General features: G+C 39.7%; 1 protein-coding gene across 2 annotated transcripts in view; it reads right to left on the bottom strand.

The window, feature by feature from the left end:
* The window catches only part of Fam107b (family with sequence similarity 107 member B), a 204500-nt gene that overhangs the window by 68747 nt on the left and 111182 nt on the right, over positions 1-24571 (bottom strand). Inside the window, exon 1 of one of the 2 annotated variants that reach the window (XM_047521686.1) lies at positions 1854-2047. The exons of the other annotated variant lie outside the window; for it this stretch is intronic. The gene's annotated coding sequence lies outside the window, so the exon portion shown is untranslated. Of the gene's footprint in view, positions 1-1853; positions 2048-24571 lie in introns of those variants that run through there. 2 annotated transcript variants of the gene reach the window in all.

Genomic DNA, 24571 nt, shown 5'->3' with positions numbered 1-24571 from the left:
GGGAAAAATAAAAGTAGGTAATGATAGAAGCATCAAGTGGCTGAATATGTGGCTGAATTACTTTTTGTTTTCCAGAGTACCCACACTCAAAACTACTCAATACTCAATGGGAAACCCTTATTTCACTTTCTCAGTTCAAAATCTTTTAGAAGCAAGCATGTTTCCAGCTGTAAAATCACTGCTATTCCTGTTCTACCAAAAGAAAAAAAGAAAAAAAAGTTTCTTTCCATCACATATTTCTCACAAATCCAGAACATCATTTTACTCTGTAAATACCTTTAAAGCTGATTTATTTTTATTTAAAAATAGTTAATTCCAAACTACACCTGAAATGCAAAGAATATATAGCCCATAAAACTTTTTTGTCAGCCTCTTCTTCCAAGTAAAGTGGAAATGACACTGTTTTTCCTTTATCTTCTCTCTACCTTCTGAATAGTTGGTTATTTACAAGGCTATAAAAATCTATATTCCAAAACAATTTTTGATCTAATCATGTGCATAATATTGCAGAATTATCATTAAGTACCATATTTTAGAGTGAATAATCAGTAGCTGTGTGTGTGTGTGTGTCTTTCTCACATACTCTCCTTCATTCATTTGTACAAACACCAGTGAAACCCAACCATAAATCAAGCAAAGATGCCTTTATCCACAGGGTGTCTTTGGGTGATATTTACATGAGTGATAATTTCCCACATTTTCTCAGTTTTCTAATAAGTATATGCACTTTCATAATTTAAAGTCTAAACTTGAAACCACTAGCACTTTGAAATCTCCAGAAGGCGCCCCAGACACTATTTCAACTTAAAACAACATTGACAGCGAACATGTCCAAATTCATGGAGGGGTAACATGCCCAGAAAAAAAAAAGGGGGGGACAACAAAAAACTAATGTATCTGTTAGCAAGGAATCTCAAGTTCTTAAGAACGTCAAATGTAACAAGGCTGTTTACCTGTTGGTCCCTTCTATATCACACCCATTCTAATCAAGAAACTTCCCTCTGCTGTTGTTGACTAAAATCCTTTCGCAGAAAGGATGGATATAGCTGTATCTGCACTTTATCCTCTGAAAAGAATTTCTCCTCAAATTTCACAAGAGATTGATACCAGCCCTTACTGTATATTAAAACTTGACCATTCACAACAGACCTCTCCAAGTGATATGAACATGCCTGGGGGAAAATCACGGAGCCCAAAATTGTAGGACTTTTTAAATGTGCAGACATCACCTGACATACTGGTTTCACTGGAGTAGCAGAGACAGATGAGTCAAATCAGAAAAGTTACTTGCAGACTACAAACTGTCACCACCAACCCTCAATTGGGGACAAACCCCTGCGACCCCGCCTTTGTCTGCTGGGCTGGGACTGGCGTCGGCCGATGACCCTGTCGGGCCGCGGGGGCAGCCAGGGCAAGCGGGCGCCGAGGACCCAGCATCTGGCTGCGAGCGGCGCGCCCCAGCAGTGCACCCCGCTTCAGACAAGTCAACATTTGCAGGGCCGAGGAGGCAACAATGAACTGAGCATCCGCCCGGGCTCCCCCTTCTCCCGTGGCTCTCGTCGCCTCAAAGCCCCTGGGCCGGGGCTGCGGCCCGCACCCACCGCGTGCCAGTCCCGCGCCCCTGGACCTCCCCGGGAGCGGCGCGAGGCGACCCGGACTCCCGCATGCTCACTGCCCTCCTGCGCGCCAGAGACCCCAAGCCCCACGCCGCGCGCGGCTCGACGGGCCCCCTGCCAGGAGGGTCCCTCAGGCCGGGGGTCTGGGCAGGCCGCCGACGCGACGCGCCCCTGCGGGCAGCCGGCCTCCGCGAGACCCTCGTCTTTGTGTGAGAAGTAAGTGCGGGGCCAACCTACCTCGGCGCGCACAAAGGCGCGCGGCTCTCTCCCCGGCTCGCTGCGGGCGACCGCGGCAGCGCCCAGCGGCCCGGCTGCTCTGTGGCGGCCCGAGGTGGCGCGAGGGCGGCTCCGACGGCGACTCCGACGGCGGCTCCAACAGCCAGCCAGCAAGCGCGTCCGGCTCAGGGCGGCTCTCGCACCCCGCGGCCTCGCGCGTCCGAATTAAGCGGCGGGGCGGGCTGGGGGCGGGGCGAGACCGCTGAGTCACCGCCAGGCCACGCCCCGGAACGCCCCTGCCACGCCCGCCCCGCGCTCCGGTCACGCCCCCACTGCGTGCCCTGGTGGTCCGCGTGGACTGAGCTGCCGGAAAAGGAGTGCGGCGGAACTCCGATCCCGTGCGGCGGGGACACCTCTTTTCTATTACTTTAGTTTGGTTGGCTTAGAGGACTCGTGGAAGAAGTGAGGCAATGTTTGAAGAAAAAGACCATGCGTCGCCACATGAGAGAGAAAATTGGTTAGGTGACAAGCGCTCGTTCAAGGGTTCCACAGTAAGAAATTCTCTTCTCTTTCCTCTCTTCTTTCTTCCCTTCTCCGTCTTTCTCTTCTTTCTTCGTCTCTTGTCCTCCTTCTCCTCTCTCTTCACTCTTCCCTCCCTCCCTCCCTCCCTCGAACTCTCACTTTATCATTATTTCTTATTCTCTCCCTCGCTCCTTTCTTCTGCCTCATTCTTTCTTTTTCGCCGTCTCTTTCAAACACTCTCACATGAACGTGCACACACGCGCGCGCGCGCACACACATAAACACACACACACACACACACGCACACACGCACACACGTATTCATTACTCAGGCTGAGTGTTTGGCTGCCCATGTCTGGGCTCCATCTCCACTACACCCTGTGATGTTGGGAGAGACTGTCCCCATTGAAATCCTGTTAATACTTCTCAGAAGAAAACTCAAAAGGAATCAGAGAGGAAAAGGAAACAGATTTGTCATACTTGTACAAATTCATTTTGACAGTAATTTGGAGATGTACTTATGTGCCTCCCCTCCCTTAATAAAAGGGTAATTGAAGATTTAAATTTGTGTGCAAGAAGAAAGGGTTGATTCTGCCTTTTTAAAAATTCTTTCTGAATTTCATTTCTTTCAGGTCCCCTACAGCAAGTTGCTTTTTTGGCCAACCCAAAGGCTCTGCGATTACCATCTATCCGAATCACAGCAGGTTCATAAGCAGGATCTGAAATAGTATGTGTTTCAGGGTACAATAAGGACAGGGGTTTGATGGTTTCTAGATCAAAAGGTTTTTAATTTTCTTGGCAATGAATGACTAAGTGTTTATTCATTGGAAAACTTTTCTGACTAAAAGAGGCTGGGTCATGATCACACAGAAAAGTCCCATTAATTAATGGATTTCAGTAAGCAAATTACTTATTCCAAAGATATCTATAATTTATAATGCCACAGCCCCACAACCTGGCCATTCCCAGGCCCCAGAAGCCTGCTGAGGGGTAGAGTCACCTGCAAAAGGATCTGGAGAGAGAAGCCCCTTCCCAGCCCAAGAAGCTGAGCTGTGAGAACTTCATTCATAGTGTTTCCTATTATTTGATTCTTCCTTCCTCCCTGTCTTGCATTGTTTCTATTCTAGACAGTAGCTTCACAAGCCATGAACCAGAACCTGGGATCCAGTCTATTATTTTCCCTGTTTCCCCATATCAGTGTCAACTCTTAGTTCCTGACATTGTACATGTCTGGCTGTTCCCCTACCCCGTCCACCTGTACTACCAGGCTTGGTTTATGCTTTGTCACCACACTGGCAGGGGCCTTCTAACCAGCCCTGTCTCCAGTGTCACACAATCTTTCCTCCCAACTGCTTCCCCAGGGAACTTTCTGAATCCAAACTGCTCAATTTCTTATTGAAGAAGAAGGTGCCCCATTCCTACTCCATGATCAAGGCCAAGCTCTTTAGTGCAGTCTTCCAAAGTGCAGCATACTTCAGTGACAACACTGTAACCAGTTCTGTGTACTCTTCCTACATCCTGCAAACACCCAGGACTCTGTGCAGTCACAGCACTTGCCAAATGGCCCTGCTCTGTGACTATGGAGCCTGGATAGAAGATGAGTAGGGCCCCTTGTATGCTCTTCCACTTGCTTCTGCTGCTGTTCAGCATACCTCCACCCCAGCCGACCCCTTCCTCCAAGAGTCCTCCCCACTTGAAGACTCAGGTGCCTCTGAAAAACTTCCCATCCTACTCAAACTGAATGGATCTTTTCTGCCCCTTCATACCCAGTAAAGTATTGTAATTATTGCTCTGTATTGTAAATATGTGCTTCCCTGAGCACAGAGTTTGTGCTTGATACAGATACTTACCTGTACATTCTCATGCCGAGCACATAACATTTGACATATAAGAAGTGTTATGGATTAAATTGTGTACCCCCATAATTTTTATATTGTGTGACCATATTTGAACATAAGACCTATAAGGAGGTATTTAAGATAAAGTAAGATCATAAGGATAGGGCCTTAATTAAGGGGACTGGTGACCCTTTAATCTATTAGGACTGGTAACCTTATAAGAAGAGGAAGAGATGCCAGATCTGTCTCTTTCTACACACACACACACACACACACACACAGAGAGAGAGAGAGAGAGAGAGAGAGAAGAGGCCCAGGGAGGATACAGCAAGAAGGCAGCTATCTATAAGCCAAAAGGAGAGGCCTCACCAGAAACCAACCCTGCTGGCATATTGACCTTGTACTTCCAGCCTCTAGCACTGTGAGAAAATAAAATGTATAAGCCACTAGTCTGTGGTATTGTTATGACAGCCCCATCCAACTAATAGAAAAGGCATGCTTTGAATTCTAACTTCAGTAGAGCACTGCATTAGTCAGCTTTGCATTCCTGTGACTAACATACCTGACATAAACAACTTAAAGGAAGAAAAATTTATTTTGGCTCACAGTTTCAGTGGTCTCAATCTGTGATTGGCTGACTCCATTGCTTTGGGCCTGAGTTGAGGCAGAGCATTATAGTGGAAGGATTCATGGCAAAGGAAAGCTGCTCAGCTCATGATGGCAGAGAGAGAGAGATGGAGGAAGAGGCCAGGGACAAGACATGGACCCTAAGGACATGCCCCTAGTGACCTACTTCATCCAACCATGCCCCTCCTGCCTACAGTTTCCACTTCTTCCCAGTAATTCATTCAAATTATTAACCTATCAAATGATGAATTAATCTACCAATGAGGTTACAGTACTCACGATCCTATCACTTCCCCAAAGCTCCACCCCTGAACATCTCTGCACTGGGGACCATGTCTTCAATACATGAGTTTTGGGGGGACGTTCCATATCCAAACCATAAAAAGCATTAACCCACCAGTGAGCTTGATTTGTCCTCTCACAGCAGCCTGGAAAAGCACCTGAGATGACAAGCCATGTGATAAGTGACCACACAGTCTTTCCCTGCCCTCTGAGAGAAATGGAAATGTGTCTTATTCCATAGACAGAGAAAAATACTTATAGACTCCAAGTCATAACAGTACCCTAATCCCAAGTACCATAATTTCATTTAAACCAAAAACAAATAAGTGGAGAGCAAATATTTACTTGGAATTTCTTAATTCAAATCTTTATTAAAATACAGCAGGCCAAATCCAGTCTATTACATCCACTGTTTGAGGCTGAATATTTTTTATCCCTAGGGAATCAGGGGAATTTTGAAGAAGTATTTGATTTAATTTTGGAGCCCTGGAGCTTAGACCCTGGGAATAAGAACTTTGAGGCAGGACTTTAAGGCCCTGGAGCTTCTGTGGGTAAACCCTGGGAATAAGAACATTAAGTCTATATTTATGCTCATACCATCCACCACAGTGCACAGAACAAAGTAGGTATGTGACAGATGTTTGCTTAATGAGTAAGACTGGCATTTCAGGGCACAACTGGACTTCCCGGGGTGACTTCAGGTGACACCAGACTCTCAGTCTGAGTCTGATGTCCCATTGATTTCACATTCTGAATGTGGAAAGGACTCTGGGAAGGATCAGGGAAACTTGCAGCCTAGAAACCTGCTGGAATGTGTTAAATTTTTGTTCCTAGACCAATGCAGTTAATCGAGAGGCATGGGGAGCCTTGACTGGCTTGCTTTCTCCAAATGAAATACAAAAAAATCTCCTCTGAATGGTTTCTGAGTCACTTAACCCATAGATTCTCTAATCTCAAATTACTGGAAAACGCATATGATAATTTTCCATCTTAGAACATTCATTCACAAGGTAACCCATATGCTAAGCTTTAAGCTTGTCCTTGAAGAAAGCAGAAATGAACATTTGGGAACATAAAGTGGAGCAAAGCAAATCAATTTGAAATAAGCTATGTTGACTTTTATCTTCAACTTTGGTCATTTTCTCCATGCATAATCTTGAAATTTTTACTTTATACCCTAAGCATCACCCAGAGGAGCTCCAAAGAGATGAGGTGAGTTTGGCAGTGTCCTAGAGGAGTGAAATCCATTTTCATACATGTATTATTTTGCACCTTCAATTTTGCTCTATATGTTGGGCATTTGAATAGATAATAATCCATTCAAAAACACAATTTTCACTTTATAATCATATTTTGAAGCCCTGTTCTTTAATATCTCTATCTGTTATCTATCACTGTATAACAAAACAAATCAAAATCTAGTGACTTCAAGTCAAGAACAGACTATTTGCCTACAATACTGTGGGTTGGCAGTGTGGATGGGGCTCAGCTAAGACTTCTTGTTTCTGCTCCATGTGACATTAGCTCAGTTTCTATCATGCATTTAATCACTTGGGAAGTATGTCAGGGACTGGCTGGTCCTGGGAGGCCTCAAAGTCAAGAAGCTGACCATCCTGTGTTATGATGGTATGAACTTATCTTATCCATATGGGTGTGGCTTGAGTGTGTCCTCCAAAAGTTCATGTGTTGGAAGTTCTGGGTCTCAGTATGGCAGGAGGAAGTTGTGAACTACTAAAAAGTAGAGCCTAACAGGAGGTCTTCAGTGCATTGTGGGCATACCCTCAGAATGGATTGTAACCCCCATCCTCTCTGGTTTCACATTTAAGATATAATCTCTTCATCCCATACATACTTCCACTGAGGCAATGCCATCTGCCATTAGGCCCTGACTAAAGACCAAACTCCAAACCAGGAGTGCCACTTGATCCTGAATTTTCAGCCTCCTAAACTGTGAGTTAAATAAACCTATTTTCTTGGTAAGTTAGTCTGCCTCAGATATTTCATTATAATAATGCAAAACTAACACACAAAAACACCTAAATCAGTACATGGTTGGATAAGTGGGACAAGGTGTGTGTGTGCACCACAGGCCAGAAGTCTTAGAGGCTATCTTAGAATTGTGCACACACAATTATGAATCTAGCTAGATGGATAGATAGGCAGACAGATGACACTTGTTAGCATAAAATCTATAGAACGTGAGGGCAGACAGAAAATGGGAGTCTTGAGAAGGTATCCCACACAGAGCTCGGCAGTTACTTAAGTAAACCAGGACACCAGGCCTGATAAGGAATTCTTACTAGGTAATAACCAAGCTCCCACACAGTTCATGTGCAGTTAGTCTTCATTGAACGCTGATAACTTCAACACTGAAAGAATAAAGAAAACCAAAGCTAACAATATGGTACCTTAAGAGTATCATTTAAATGGCATGGTAATGTGGATATACTAGAATTTTCCTTAAGTGGTTGGTGGGATTGTTACCTAACATTAATCCAATGTTCTATAACCTTGGAAGATAATGCTTTTCAATGAAAGATATAAAGAACTCATTTGTAGAAATCTTTTTTGTGAAAAGATGTATGATTTCTTAAGCAAATATAGCATGTCTGTATCTTTTATAATTAATGGTACTTAGAAGGAGTGAAAGTGATATATCCAAAAAAGGTGCTGTATGCCAGATAATATGCTGTTGCATTAAAATGCTGTTGAGCATGTGTGAGCAAAGGAATGGAATCATTTCATTAAATATGCTAATTGAACCAGTATTAAAAATCAATCTTCCTCCATGTGGTAGTTAACCCACCAAAGCATTTTGCAAGTTCTACAGCAAAGCTATATCTCATAATGTAATGTAATACTTCTAGAAAGTTGAAGAATTAATTTTGAAACATTTAATATATGTGTTTCTTAAAATGTTTAGTTTTTACAAAACACTTGCTCTTTGTTGTTTGGAGCTCTAAAATCAAAGGGACTGCATAAAATGGTGGTTCTAATTTGTAACTAAATATCACAAAGAATCAAGAAAAACAGCTGTTAGGCACATAAACAACTTCTGCATGATGCAAAGATCTGCATTTTATGTCTTTTTCTTTATATGAATCTAAAACCAGAAAAAAAGGATTTCCTGAGAGTCTTCCTGTGTATTAAAACTAAAATCTCTAAAAAGCAAAGGGCAGGGGTGGGGGCCCTCAACGGCTCATCCTATCAAAGATATTAAGATAGCTTAAGAGTAGATATTTAAGAGTATATAAAGTATCCCTGCATTTAAACACAATAAATATCATTCCTATGATGACTATCTAGTCAGACGACTAAGGTAATACAAATGGTTGATTTATGGAGAAGTTTCTACAATTCGTTCCTACTTTGTTTTTTCTTCTTTCTGATATTCTCTCTAAATACACACATTTCCATTAGCAGGAAGCATCTCTTGGAATGCTGGGGTTGGTAATAACTGGTTGAATGCCATTTATATATATTCATCTACCTTTTGTTCAATGAGATAAGTTTGAAGAGAATGGAATGAAGACTAAGATACATCTAAAGAGATTTGTTTTGTAGTCATGGCTCTGCTCCTGAGTAGGTTGTAGGTTAGTGACTTTGGACAAGATATTTAATTCACTGTAGACTTCAGTTTCCTCTGGACTCAATGGTGAATAATTCCATAGCTCTGTGTGTGTGTGTGTGTGTGTGTGTGTGTCTGTGTGTGTGTATCCGTATTAGTAATGTTACTAATGCTGCAGCCAGACTTAGCTAGAAAGGGAGGCTGTTTGATACACTCTAAGTTTACAAGTAAAGTCCAAACTGCAGCTAATGTTAAATCTTTCCAGAGAAGGTTTGCTTATTAACCCTGCTTAAAGAAGTGTACCACCCACACATTTGAACTGCTAATGATTACTGGATTTTTAAAACTGTTTTTCTAGTGATAACATCCTTCTATTTCAACCAAGTTTATTGTGAACTAAAAATTCTAAATAATGTTAATCTTAACTGGATAATATTAAGATTAAAACAAGTTTGAACTTTTAAAGGGAAAAGAGAATGAATGACAAAGAAAGTCTTTCTTAGGCCCTTGAAGGCATTTGCAGGAGGTGTTTTGCAATCTCCCAGTTCACCTCTCAGTCATTCACCACCAGCATTCAGGACAACCTGCCCTGTCCTCAGATTCCAGCCTGCCCCATGACCTCCCTTTTCTAAGTCAACAGCTGAAATGTTGCAGGACGCTGCACTTTGACAAGCACCTGCTTTCCTCAGCTCATTTCTCTTTGCAACAACTGTTGAAGCCATCTGTTATCATCTGTATCTTTCCATATGCAAGTACTTACAAGGCTATCTGAAAAAAATGCAGAGATACAGTAGATATCATTGAGATCTTCAAAAGAAGGAGAAAATCAACCAACCTCTGTTCAAACTGATAAGAGACAGAGAAACAAAAACATACAGAGAGGCAACAAGTAGAAAATACTAGGAATGCATATGAAAACAGCTGTGGAATACTCAAAGACTAAAAAGAGAATACAGAGACACTATGAACAGCTTCATTCGGAAATTAAAATGGAATAGAAAAATATAACTTGCTACTTGTGACTTGGAATAAAATAGCAAACCTGGAGAATCCCATACACTTTGAATAAATTGGACTGGCAATTAAGTTTTTCTTGCAGAACAGGTGGAAGCTAGTGCTATGGAAATTGAGTTTAAGAAAGGTTTGCTCATGATAATTCTTAGCATGGTGAGAGATCTTAATCTTTTAAGAGACAATTTTTCAGTATGACTAGTTAAAAGCAAAAGTCCTCTTTGCTGTCTTAACTTCCCTTCTTACCCCCGTTACCCTCTTATCAAGAACACCCCTGATGGCCTCTTTGCCACACAAATTTCAAGACAGTCTTCATTTCCTTAGATGACAAAGTCAAGCTGTTGCTCTCTCTACCATATCCATCAAATTCACACTTTCCACTCCATCTTCAAATTCTGCCTGACCCACTGTCGCTTCTGCCCCACTGGATGCAAATCCACTATTCCTACCTCTTCTCCCTGCCCACAGGGCACACATAATTCAAGTCATCGCACAAGCTGACCACATCAACTAGGTTAATCCAGTGAAGCACCATGCTTCACCCCTCAAAACCAGAAACCACTGGTTTTTCTTTTATTAAAATTCAGTTATGTCTTTCTCTAATATATAATTTTCTTTTCCCCCAGAAAAGTTGTCCTAAGGAACCCATGCTAATGAACAGTCCCTTAATTGCTTATTAAGTGTCTCTGTGTGAAAAGGAGTTGAACTAGACCTGGGAGGAAAGTTGACTAAAAAGCACAGCATCTCAAGAAACTAAAAAAACTTATTTTCTGTTCTATATTATATTTTTTTGAACACATGGGGGGGTTTTGCCTTCATTATCTTATAAATCTTTTTTAAGTTCATTTCTTCATCTCTTTTTAAAAAAAATTTTGTTTGTTCTAATCAGTTCTATATGACAGTAGAATGCACTTTGACACATCATATATAGATGAAGTATAATTTCTCAATCTTCTGATTGTACATGATGTAGAATCCCATGGGTCATATAGTTATATATGTATATATGTATATTGGGTAATCATGTCTGATTCATTCTACTATCCTACCCCCATACCCCTTCCTCTCCCTTCTCTCCCCTCTACCTAATATAAATCTTGAAGGCAGGCAAGAGTCAATGTTCAAATCTTCACAGTGTTTAGCACAATGAAAGTTTCATAATGGAAGCTAAATTGATATTTATTGAATTATATTAAAAATCAGCATGATGCGGGGCTGAGGGTGTTGCTCAGTGGTAGAGCATGTGCATAGCAAGTTGGAGGTCCTGGGTTCCATCTCCAGCACCAAAAAAAAAAAAAAAAAAAACAATGATCAGATTGATTGAATAACTTAAGGCATCATTATGTTACTTCCCAATTTTAAGAACTAATAACAAAGCAATAGTTTATTCTTCCAAATATTTTTGCAACAATTATTTTAATATTTTCTAAAAGAGGTTAGATTTTACCCTGTTGTGTTAAATAAAGACCCTTAAAGACAATGTTTCTAAAAAATTTATTTTTATCTGCTAGTAGATGGCAAAACTAAGTGTCTTCATTGGAAATTTTGATAAAGCTGAGTTTAGTGCACACCGCACATTTGCTGGCCTGTTTTTAAGACTCTTTACGTAGAGGACAAGAACGGCATCAGCAGTTCTGTAGAGCTATTAGAAATTCGTGCTTCAAAAATGCCATGGCAAATGAAAAAACAAGGGGCATTGTTTTAACTGAGATTTCCACTGTTCTCAGTGCTCTCCCAATGACATGGAGTAAGCCCAGGGGACTATTAATGAGGCAGAAAATGAATATGCATAAGCTGGACTTCCACCAAGAAGCTGATAAAAGGTATTGTTGCTCTGCATAGATCAGCCTGGTATTAGAAAGTGGATAGACACAGTGGATATATTTTTGGCAAGTTCGTAACAGACTTTCTTCTAGGCTTAATGGAGAACATAAAACTTTATTGAATAAGAATAACAACAATGGAAGATATACTTTGAGTCTCTTGTAGTAGTAAAAGAGAGTGAATTAAGTAAAAAAAGTAAAATTAAAATAGTGGGCAGGTGGGTGGATAAGAGCAGGAGGAAAAAGAAAAGAAGGGGAGAGGGGGCAAAAAAAAAAAAAAAAAAGGAGAAAGAAGACAGGAAGAACTAACCACAGACTAGACCACCACAGTAGGAGGGAAAGAAAGAAAATAAAGAGGCTGGGAAGGAAAAGGAAATTGGCAGGGAGAAAGACCTGAGATAATTTTAAGTTTTTTTTTTTAAGGTCATGACCTGGTTTTACTGTGAATTAAAGACTAAGGAAACAAGCCTTCCTGTTGAGGCAATTCTTGTTATGTACCTTGCTAGCCATTGTTGCATATTACAATAAGAATATATGGAAAGAGAAGGGCTTGCACCTGAATACTGGGGCCCCGCTGGTTTGGAACCCTGGAGAGTGAATGAGTCCAGGGAGAGCCCTGATCTTGCTCTTAAAGAGTCAAGCCCAGCAGGAGACACTGTCTAAAACAAAAAACTGTGGTGCAAATTGAATGCAACTTAACATAAAATTGTACTTTTTGTCACTTGAAAGTTAGCAATGTTTCTTAGAGTCAAAAAACATGGAAGTTGTGATCTATAATTTGAATTCAGACAAAAGTGGTACTGTGAGCTCAGAGCCAAAACAGACCTAAACCCAGAGCAAGTATTCCTGGTAGGGAAGGCAGAGCATGGCCCTGTCTAGGAAAGAACTGTTGTCAGGAGAAAAGGAAAAAGAGAGAGAGATTCGGATAGATGACAGGAAATAGGCCAGACAAGCACAGGAACCAGAGCTCAGAGACTAATTGCTGCTCCAAGTTAGGAGGCTTTCTAAGCCTCAGATAGTCTCAAGGGCTGCTCCTTATAATGACCAAAGGGCCATTCCCCAGAAGTATATGCCCTGGCTTTTGGAGATGGCCTTCATTTGTCCTTGATTTTTACTAATTTCAGTTTACTCTAATATGTCCTACAATCTTTGTAGACACTATAATTCCTTAAATTAGAATAATTTACATTTAGATTGCCTACACTGAATCTTGGGATTTGTTCTTTTCCTCCCCCACCACCCCCAGCCTTTCTGTGCTGAGGATGGAACCCAGGGCCTTGCACATGCTAGGCAAGCACTCTAACACAGAGCTACATTCTCAGACTTTGGGCCCTATTTTTTTTTAAAGCACTTTTAGTTTTCAATTGCAGTCTCTAATATAAAAAAATTTTCTTGAAGCATAATTTACATGTGGTTAAAAATGTACTCATTTTATTGTAAGGTTCTATGAACATCAACAAACACTCACAGTTGTATACCATCCCTGCGGTTATGATAGAGAATATTTTACCCCCTGAGAAAGCTGATCCATGCCCCTTTGTGGTCAATTCACTTCTATTAACTCTCCTCCCCATCCCCACAGTTCCTGAAATTATTCCCCTGATTTTTGCTCCATAGTTTTGCCTTTTCCAGGATGTTTATTTTAATACATGGTATTAGAGTTTCCTGTCTTTTCTGTGTGACTTCTTTCATTTAACATAATGTTTTTGAAATTTATTCATACTCTTGGATATATTAGTCTGTTCTTTTTATTACCTGTACCATGGATAAATATCCATTCACAGTTGATGAACTTTTGAGTTGTTCCCACTTTGGGGTGACCAAGAATAAAGCTGCTATGAACATTTCATAGAGGTCTTTCTCAGAACTCTGTTTCCATTTTTCGGTGAGATTGTTAGGTTGTATGGTGTTACAGATCGAACTGTGTCCTCTTTCCCCCTCAAAAGGTATGTTCAGTCCTAATTCCCAGAACCTAAAATTGTGACCTTACTTGAAAATAAAACAATTGCTTTATTTTGTAATTGTTTAAAATGAGGTCGTGTTGGAGCAGGATGGGCCCTTAATCTATTATGATTAGTATCCTTTTAAGAAGAAAAGAGAGGACACAGAGACTGAAATCCAGGGAGAACATGGCCACCTGATAAGGATGCAGGGATGCACCTAAAAGCTGAAGAATGCTGAGGATCGCCAAAAGACTCTAGAAGAGAAAAACAAAGATTCTCCCCTGCAAGTGTCAGAGGTGATGTAGGCCTGCTGTTTATTTTTAGTGCTTCTAGTCATCAGACAGTGCAGATGTCAATTTCTGTAGCTTTAAGCCACCCACATTTGTGACACTTTGTTACAGCATCCCTAAGAAAATAATATGTATAACAAGTATGTATTTTGCATGAGGGAAACTGTCCAACTATTTTCCAAAATGCCCATATGTACATTGCCCCCAGCAATGCATGAAGGGTCTGTTTACTCTTATTAATTTTATTTTAGCTGTACTGATAGGTATACAATGGTTTTCATTTTAATTCTTTTACTGGTTTATGATATTGAGCATCTTTTCAGGCTTATGCCATCCATAAGTCTTCCATGGTAAAATATCTGTGCAAGTCTTTTATCCAATATTTTCTAGTTGTGTATTTTTCTTAGTAAAGTGAGTTGTTCTTTTTTTCCTTTATCAGGTGTGTGTTGCAAGTATTTTCTCCCCCTTTGAGATTCTCTTATTCATAATATCTTTTGAAAAAGAAAAAAACTTAATATTGATGAAGTCATATTTATCCATTTTTAGAGGTTATTTTTTTAGTTGTAGATGGACATGATACCTTTATTTTATTTATTTATTTTTATGTGGTGCTGAGGATTGAACCCAGTGCCTCACATGTGCTAGGCAAGCATGCTACCACTGAACTGCATCCCCAACCCCTATCCATTATTTTTAATGATTTGTATTCCTTCTTTTTTTTTTTTTTTTTTTTTTTTTGGTTGTAGGTGGACACAATACCTTTATTTTATTTTTATGTGGTGCTGAGAATTGAACCCAGTGCCTCATGCATGCTAGGTAAGCACTCTACCACTGAGTCATGACCCCAGCCCCTAATGGTTTCTATTCTTGTGCTAACTAAAACGTCTATTCCCAAACCAACATTCCACATGCTTTCTCTGTTTCTTCTAGAAGTTTTTTTTCTTTAGGTAGTATTTCTCTTTATGTTTAGGTCTATGATATATTTCAAGTTAATATTTGCATATGGTATTAGATATGAGTTGAGTTTCTTTTCTTCTCTTTTGACCTAGAGACATTCAATTGTTATAGCTCCATTTGTTAAAACAACTATGCTTTTATATATTGATTATCTTAGTAGCTTTGTTAGAAATCAATTGACCATACAAGTGTGGATCTATTTCTGCAATCTCTACTTGGTTCCTTGTGTCCATTTATCTATCCTTTCATCAATACTATATTGTCTTCTTTGTCTTACTTTATTGCAAATCCCAAAATCAGGTTGTATGAGTCATCCAACTCTGTTGTTCTTCAAAATTATTTTGGTTGTGCTAGGTCCTTTGATTTTTACATATACTTTAGAGTAACATGTCCAAAATGTTTGCTAGATTTTAATTAAGACTATATTAAATCTATAGGTCAATGTGGGGAAAACTGACATCTTGACATTTAGTCTTCTGACAGAACACAAATGTGGTATATCTTTCCATTTATTTAGGTCTTCTCAGATTTCTCTCACCAACGTTTTGCACTTTTTGACAATACAAACCTTGCACATATTTTGTTAAAAATTTACATAAATATTTATTGGTTTTAATGCTATTATAAATGATATATTTATAAAACTTTAATTTCTAATTATTTATTGCTAATATATAAAATATAACTGATTCCCATAGATTGACCTTGTAGCTCATGAACTTGAAAAACTCACATCCTAGTAGCTTTTTCGGATAATCCTTTGGGATTTTTTTTAATACAGACAATCATGTCATTTGTAGTAAAGGCAACTTTATTTCTTAGTTACCTATGACTTAAATTTGATATTCCTTTTAGGGAACTCAGGGTAAGTCCTGCAGCCAGTGAGAAGACTGACGTTTGGTTCCATATTCAGATGCTTTGAAAGTACACATTAAAATAGTACTTATATCACATAGGCTCATTTTACAATTCTTTTGCTAAACTGTGCTTGTATTATTCGTGCTCTGTGACTGAGTCCTACTGCAGACTATTTGGTCTAAAATCTTGAAGTTTCAAACTATAATGTTGCCTGTGGAAGAAGTATTTCCTCTTGTCATTTACTTTTCCAAACATACACAAAATGGAACATTTTGTGGCTAGACATTAAGCCAAACGCCACAAGGCAAGGAACAATTAAAGCCAGACGTTTGATTAAAGAGCTAAGACCAAGGAATTAAAGAATATAAAAGACAAAAAAGAAGCTAATGCTTACCTTAGTTAGGCTGCAACTCTTTTAAAGGAAACAGGATACTTGGCCTGGAGAACTCCCCTAGTTTCCCAGAGGAGATGCATCTGTTGATTTGAGGTTGAGGAAGAGAGGAAGGAACATAAACACGTTCAGAAGAACTGAGATTTTCTGAGATTCCCCCAGCTCATGTGGAATGGTACAAACCCTGTTCCACAACTGATTAGCAAGAAAACAGAATATAACACATGGGGAAAAAAAGGGAAGGGAAAATTCTACAGGGTGAAAAACACCTACAAAAACATCTTGCAGTTAAGAGAAGATGTGCCAAGACAATGGACACTGGGAATAAAATATGTTCAAGTTCCTCTGTGATCCCCAGGTCTGATCTCTTCAAATTAATCATAGAACACATCTTAAACACTGCAATAATGATGCCTTTATGCCAACAAAACTTTTGCATCAACTTTCCAAAAAATAAGGTACCTGGATTTTTATCTCGATTTTTTTCATCAAAACATTAATAAAGTGCACTTTTCAACATTTAGTCCATAATCATTTGTGCATAGACTCTTGGACCACGAAGGATTTCAGGATCTAAAAATATGGAGGTTTAAGTGAGGTCACTGTCCCCAGCAAGCTCACAGTGGAGGAGACAGACAACAGAGAAAACATGTAAGATGTAATGAATTGCTGTGATGGACAATCAGCTACAGGAAGGATCCTTAACCCATATTGTAGAGGAAAGAAATCTTCCAAAGGAGATTCCATACAGGCAGTACATTAAACACAGACCAGAATGCTAGAAATCCTTGTATTGTCTGTTTTGGTTCAGATTAATGGTCAGTTCATCAGATTAGGAAATTTATAAACATAATGTATGCCTTAAACTCTTTATTTAGCCTAAACCTATATTAGGCAAATATTTCCCAGTTTATTTGATTGTGGGCTCAACATTTTCCTTTAAATAGAGACTTCTAATGAGAGTTCCTTGTTTTTATTCCTGCAGAAAGCACACCCACCATGTGTAGACTGCGCTGTTTCTGGTGTGTTCCTTTAAAGGACAGCAAATGTGGAGAGAATTACAGAGTGGTCCAAGCAAAGAATCCTTCTTGATTTATATGAATTTATCAGTCTGATACAATTCTCTTACCCACACCTAATTTGACAGCAATTTGTCTTAAGCAGCTCATTTTCATTCTTTTCCAAGCATTTGACCTGATTTTCATAATCACAACCCTTTTTCTTTGGCACTCATATTTTATTGACTTAACATTTTATTATATGATAGTATTACATTAGTAAATACAACTGGCATCCCCAAGTTTGAAAACAAATACATCATACACACACAAACACACAAACACAAATACATATACATATAAACTACCCTAGGTGTTTCAGGAGAACGTAGAGTGTTAGGCGACTCTCTTTCATCTGTGTTGTGGATGTCAAGAGGGAAAACTGTCTTCTTAAGCTATCCGGCACTTGGTAAGAACGGCAGAAGCAGGGGATCAGACTGAATGGATTTTGGTATGACCCACATGCAGTTCACAGAATTTCCTATTGTTGAGTTTTTTGATTGGCAAGTGTTTCTGGATTGCTTAAGTGAAGTACAATCCTATAGCTAAAAGTGATACTAACAAGGAAGTGAAGCACACCTTATTCTTAGTAAGCAAACAACCCAATTGGTAGAACCAGGAGCGGCAAGAGTCCAGCATGTCATGGGACTCACAGAGGTAAATTAGAGTAACAGTCCCTCCCAGCAGTAACTAAGTGGAGCTCTTTCCCAGGAACATGTACTACAGAAAAAACACAGACACGCAAAGGAGAACGACCAATGCCAACACAGAAATGGGCATAAAAGAAGCACAAGTACATTGAGGAGGAGCAGGCAGAGCTCAGGCTTCAAGCTTAGTATCTTGATTCTGAAACCACTAGAATTTCATTATAAAAAAGGATCGAGAAATTTGATCTGGATTGTAAAGATTTTCAAGCTAAGCTGGGCTTGCATTTTAAAGGCATGTAAAACAGTCTATTTTCCTAATGCTCAACAAAATGCCAAATCCATCTTTCTCAAAATGAACATTAAATACTGCTGAAGACATGGCTTTTTAAAATGAATTTGTCAACATCCGTGACAAAGAATTCTTCTTATTGATGGAGCATTATAAAATATCAGTTGCTTATGTCACAAAGATGGTACTGACTCCTAAACAATTCCTAGCAAACATAAACAAAATAGAGTAATCCCAGCAATTCAGGAGGCTGAGGCAGGAGGATTGCTAGTTTGAGGCCAGCCTCAGCAACTTAGTGAGACCCTAAGCAACTTAGCAAGACCCTGTTTCAAAATGAGAAATAAGTGGGGTAGGTGGATGGGGATGTGGCTCAGTGGTTAAGTGCCCCTGGGTTCAATCCCCGGTACCAAAAAAAAAAAAAAAAAAAATTAGAGGCAGATGAGGGAAGTTGGAGCTCAATTCAGAAAACACATGGAGGACAACTTCAAAGTCACTAGAAGCTTTGCAGGAGAGCTATTAATAATGTAAAACCTGTAAAAAGTGGCCATAGGAATCATGAATTAAACCATAAAGCCCATCAAAAGATATGAGTAGGGTGGAAGCTATTTCAAGGTTGGTTGCAAAGGCTGGAGAGCATATGGTGGGCCAGTTCTCACTGGGTCAAGGTTTCATCTACTTGGCTTTATCTCAAAGTCAAAGAACTTGGGGGTCAACTCCCAAGGAGTTTGAATGTTCCTAAGTAGCCTTCCTTATTTGGGTATGACAAGCTGTACTTAGGACAAATGTGTTAACAACCCAAGCAGCTGGTAAATGGGGGATTAAAAGAACAGAGGTGGGTGGAACTATTAAATCAATACTACAGAGAGCTGCTGAAAGAAAAGTGCAAACATTACAAAGTTGATTTATCTTGATAATAAAAATTCAAGAGTAAAAAACACTTGGACTCCTGCTGGCCTATTGACGGAGATGTACCACAATAATTCTGTTGATCAGAATTGTGTATGTGTACAAGTTGTGTGTGTGTGTGTGTGTGTGTGTGTGTGTGTGTGTCCTGCCCTGCCAGTTTTCCAACTTGGCACTTAATCTCTACCCTGTCTCAGGGGCATCCTTGAATTCTTCCTTGACCCTAAGACGAAGTCTCCTCTAGTCCCACAGACCTCCCAGGACAGAGAGCAAAACTTGGCTCCTGATCTGAAATGACTTCATTTCACAACTGCTCCAGCCAGGACCTGACAGTCATGAATGTGACTATTCTGGCAGCCCTGCAGGGAGCTCATAAGAATAGGGGAACAGGAGAGACCAGTCCTGCTTTGCAGCTGTGACATGGTGTGCCAAAACAGGCATTAATGTCGCGTGCACGAGAAACAAGAGGGACAGAAAGGATTTGCCTCATATTAGAACTGAGCTGTGTTTTACAATCCAGATCAAATTTCTCGGTCTTTTTTTTTTTTTTTGGTGAAATTCTAGTGGTTCCAGAATCTACTGCTATTGCTTAGAAGTGGGGGGGGTGGGGTGGGGGAGAAGAAGTGACACAGAGGAATAAGTGAATTAAATAAATATTCAGGAGTGCTTCAGCCCAGACCCGCTCAGTTTGACACAAGAAGCACAACCATCCAACCCTGCATGCAGCTGCCTGTGGATAAATGAACAGCTAATTTCAACAGGGCTGCTGAATAATCAAGGCTTAAAAGGAGAAGTCCTAATGGAATCCGATCTCTTGCCTACTTTATTAGAGAACATACAGCTGTACATCAAAGCAAAGCATATCTTCCTCCTCATTAGGATTGAGGGGAGGTTCAAGATACTGGGTCCCTCAATGCACTCTTAAGACTCTTTTAAGGCAGTGAATGTTTTGAAGTTGGCAAAGCAGAGGAGAAGAGAAAAGCCACCTCCTGCCATGCTGATGATTTTATTTACTTTGTTGAGGGCTGGTCACTGCTGGTCACTGCTGGCCACTGCCAGCCCCTGGGTGGCCTCTATTTACACAAGACTCTCTTCATGTAGCATGAATGAACTGAGATCCCACCCCTCTCCTCTGTCTTCAATATACAATTCATTAGAGAAACAATAAAAACAATGCTGTTTTATATTTGAATGGCAATGGGGAGTTTTTGATTGTCCTGTGCAATTGTCTTAAGAGCTAGAAATCTTGGAATTGAGGTGCCAAAGAACATATTCCTCCCACAACGCCTCTGCTATTTGGTTTCTCATTTGGGGGTCTCTGTTATCACAGATTCTGACTTTCATGGAAATTGATTGTGGCATTTGAGATAGACTGTTTTATAGCTTTTGGGGTCTTGTTCCACTCAGTTCCCATAACTGCTGTGTATCTCAACAAAGCTCTTTGGGCCATGCATAAAAAGCACACAATCAATGGTTTCTGAATTAGTTGCTGATCTGTGCCCACATGATCTGTTTGTACCTCATTCCATCTCTTGACCATCTGGTTATAACTCCTCGTTTATTATCTGGATTTTCTTCTATACCAATTGTCTACATTCCCTTTTCTCATCAATAATTAGTCCCCTCATAAGACGCTTCTAATTAGATATGACCATGGCCTGAAGGTGAACTGCAGACAAGATATTTACAAGGCAGACACACTGGGGGGTCTATTTCCTTCCAGGCACCAATTACTACCCAGGCAATTTGGGTAAATTGACATTGCTTGAACAACAGAGTGTAAATTGTGGTCAAATGATTAAAAAGGAAACTTTCCTAAATGAATGCTATTAATTCTTAAAGTACTGCCATCCAGTTCTACCAAAACATATCTTTATCATAGTCCTGGTTTTTTATGTCCCAATCTGTTTAATATCAAATTTAGACTGTTTCATTAGGGTGACTTTAGAAACTGAAGATATGGATAAACAGGCAGGAGAGGACACACAGAATCTAAAGGATGTTGTATAAATAGTAGCTCTGCCAGATAGAAAGAATGCGAATATAATTCAGAGTAGAAATAAACATTAAATAGGTTGAGTCCAATTGGGAAATAAAGCACAGTGAGAGATGGGATTTAAGGTTTAGAGGAGAAATCACATGACATCATTTGCCCCAATCAGAGGCCACAGTTACAAGTAATTACAAAAAACAAGCATGAATTCAGGGGACCTAGGGTTTAAGACATTGACTTGGAGTACACTGTTGGTGTAAGCTGTTACTATATGAAGGATCAATACAGCAGTCTTTTGGTGAGAAAAATGATGCTGGTAGTGATAGCTCTTTATTTCCCACCTAAACCAATCTCTTCAGCTTATGTGCAACTAGTCTATGAGCAGGCAACCTCAAGGATTTGGGAATGGAAATCTCAACTTCTTGGGTGAGCATCCCTAGCTTTCTTGGAAGATAAATGAATTGAAGAATGCTTTGATGCTTTGATGAATTGGTGCTTTGATGAATGGATGTATTCTAATCCCAAGCACACTGAGAACTATGTTTAACTATATATAAGTTTGACTATCGTTAAGTCAAACTTATAGTATTAATATTTTTTTCAAGGTGGGTGTGATGGCACATGCCCGTAAACCCAGAAGCTCAGGATGCTGAGGCTGGAGGATTGGGAGTTCAAAACCAGCCTCAGTAAAAGTGAGGCACTAGGTGACTCAGTGAGACCCTGTCTCTAAATAAAATACAAAAGAGGGCTGGGGATCTGGCTCAGTGGTTGAGTGACCTTGAGTTCAATCCCCAGTACCCCCTCTCAATTTTTTTTCATGTTAACATAAAAAATAATTTTATGTGTCTTCTATTTTAAAAATTTGTATTATCTAAAATAACTTGGCATGGTTAATAGATTTGGATTCATGACTTTGAAGCTGTTATGATAAAACTAAATTCATAAACTACAGAAAAAAACAGAATTTAAGATTACATAAGTGCATATAAATATATGTTTTAGTTTTATATTACAAGTCTTGGGAAGATTTTTCTATAAAAAAAAGAACTTAAAAAAACGAAATATATAAAATTTATAAATATAAATGCAAATTAAAATGTTTAAAGAAGTTTAAGTTTATAAGTGGGACCAGATAGCAATCAAGGACATAAAAGTAATTTTTAAATGTATTAGAATTAAGCGTAGCTTAATATGACTTATAAACTTAAGGAAAAAGTCATGATTTTTAAATTTGCTCTTTAAAATCAAGCATTAATATTAAAACACACGATTAATATTAAAACACACAAGTCACTAAAGTGCAATCTTTCCACCTTAGAGACATGAAATGTGTATATCTTCTTTGAGGTTACACAGTAAATGAATAATTTATGCCACGGTAGAAGTCTAGTGGAGCCTTATCTCCTTCTGCAATGTCCTGTATGTGGATAGGGGGCTTCCTTTGCTCAGGAATTTCCTGTACTCCATACTGAAGCTCAGGGCAATAATTAAGACTTTTAAGAAGGCATTCAAAATGTGTTTCTCTCCATCACTTCAGCAGTTTGCTCTATAGTAAGCTCTTCCTGCCCCACACGCAATGTTAGACTTGGCTGTTGAGTTCACTATGCCCTTACTTCTCCCTAGTCTCAAAGGAAACAGTGGAATTAGAATTGCAGGAAAAATAGATGAATTGCAAGATTTATCACGATGATCATTAGCAAAATAAAGGATTGCCTATAAATGCTCACTGCTCCCAAAGAATCCCAAGGAATAAGAAATAAAATAATGCACTCAGACACAGCTGGCTTGTACATACATAAGTATGTATATTACTTAGGTCTTATTTTCAAAACCATGTTTTGAAATTAATTATCTTCAAGAGCAGTCAAGTCTGTGTATTGAAAAAAAGACTTGACTGGGCCATGCATAAAAAGAGGCTTCAGATGCTACTGTTTGAATTCTTTGAATTATAACAGGATCTCATGTGCTTGAAATAGTTACCTATTGGACTTTTATTATTTTACCTTTATTGAGAGCCAACAAAACAATGAACCCAAAGCAAATAGAAAGGCATGAAATTATAATCCAAAGTCTCCTTCCACTGTACTACTCATTACAAAGACCTTCCTCCCTGAATCAGCATAGACTATTTTTCCAGAATAGTTTTTGATTATCTAGCATGTCTTCCTTTGGTTCCTTCTCACATATGAATCCTAGCGATTTTCCCCATGTTCTGCCTGGACACCACCTGCACACCTCTTCGACAACTCTACCTCACAATCCTCTCCTTTACCAGGTTCTTTTTTAAGCCACCACCAAAAGAGCTCCTTATAGCCAGTGTGCAGAAGAAGTACAATCTTGCTCTCTCAGGAGAAGTTTTTTTTTTTGTTTTTTTTTTAGGGGGGGGCATACTGGGGATTAAACTCAGGGGCACTTCACCACTGAGTCACACCCTCAGCCCTATTTTGAATGTTTTATTTAGATACAGGGTCTCACTGAGTTGCTTGGCACTTCACCATTACGGAGGGTGGCTTTGAACTCATGATCTTCCTGTCTCAGTCTCCAGAGCTGCTGGGATTACATGCATGCGCCACCGTGCCCAGCTCAAGAGAAGTTTTTGCTCATGACTTTCCTCAGATGAACATATCTATTTTATCATACTACTGTCCTGTTTTGACAGAAGAGGTGGGTCTGTGTATAATTTCTATGGTACAACTAGTAAATCCACCTATTTTAGAGATAGGTTCCTTTCCTGGAATTTGGTAGAGATTCCTCAAAAGCAGATCAGAATAGACTATGATCATTTGAACTTATTAAGAATTATTAAGATTACCACAATGCACCCAAACCTGTCCCTCTTATTTAGGCTCTTTCTAGGGAGTAAAGGGCCCTTCTGAAGAATGACCTCTCCCCCTCCTCTAAGCTCCAATTCTCCCTACTCTGAGTCCTCGTCATTAGCCCTGCTTCTTCCCTTCCCTTCCATAGTGAGTTGCACCCCTTCCAACTCCATGAATGTTTCTCCCTAATGCAGGGCTAGCTACACAGGCTGTGGGAGCCAGCGAAGAACTAAAATTCATTTCAAGATGGTAACTGCAAAGCATTGTACTGAGCATGGGATCTTTTGAAGCACCAGTCCCTGTACTACTGCACAGATCATTGCCTGTGAAGAAAAATGCAGACTCCTGAACTTCTTAGATCACAGCCATCTCAAGAAGATTCAGAAATATACACATAAGGTCTGGAAAGGTAACTTAGCGGTAGAGTGCTTGACTAGCAAGTGGGAGGCCCTGGGTTCAATTCCTGTGCTGGAAAAAAAAAAATCTACATATAAGAATTATTACATAAAGGAAATCTAGGGAAAAGGGAGAGAGAGAGAGAGAAGATAGGGCATGAGATAGGGATAAGAAAGAAGAGTAACAGGACTTGGCAGAGGAGCAGCAAGGCCAACCAGCAGAGGACAGAGCCCAAAGGGTGCAAGAAGGAAGAACCAGAGAGGGAAGGGATTCAGAAATGAGGCTGGGGCCATTTGCAGGAATAAGTGATTAAAAAGTCATATAGCTGGTCAAAGCACTTCACTGAATAAAGAATTCCTTCGGGAGAGGGTGTTATAATTTACATAGGTCTTTCATTGTGAAACTAACCAATACAAACTAATCTACATAGTTCTTTAAGAGAATCAATACAGAGACCATACATGGACTCCTGGTTTTCAAATAATAACACAAGGAGATGTAATTGATGCTAAAATTATCCGGAGCAA

This window comes from Sciurus carolinensis, chromosome 12, assembly GCF_902686445.1.
Source record: "Sciurus carolinensis chromosome 12, mSciCar1.2, whole genome shotgun sequence".
Taxonomy (NCBI): Eukaryota; Metazoa; Chordata; class Mammalia; order Rodentia; family Sciuridae; genus Sciurus; species Sciurus carolinensis.
Note: the sequence above shows the minus strand (reverse complement) of the source record. Positions and strands in the feature narration are given on the sequence as shown.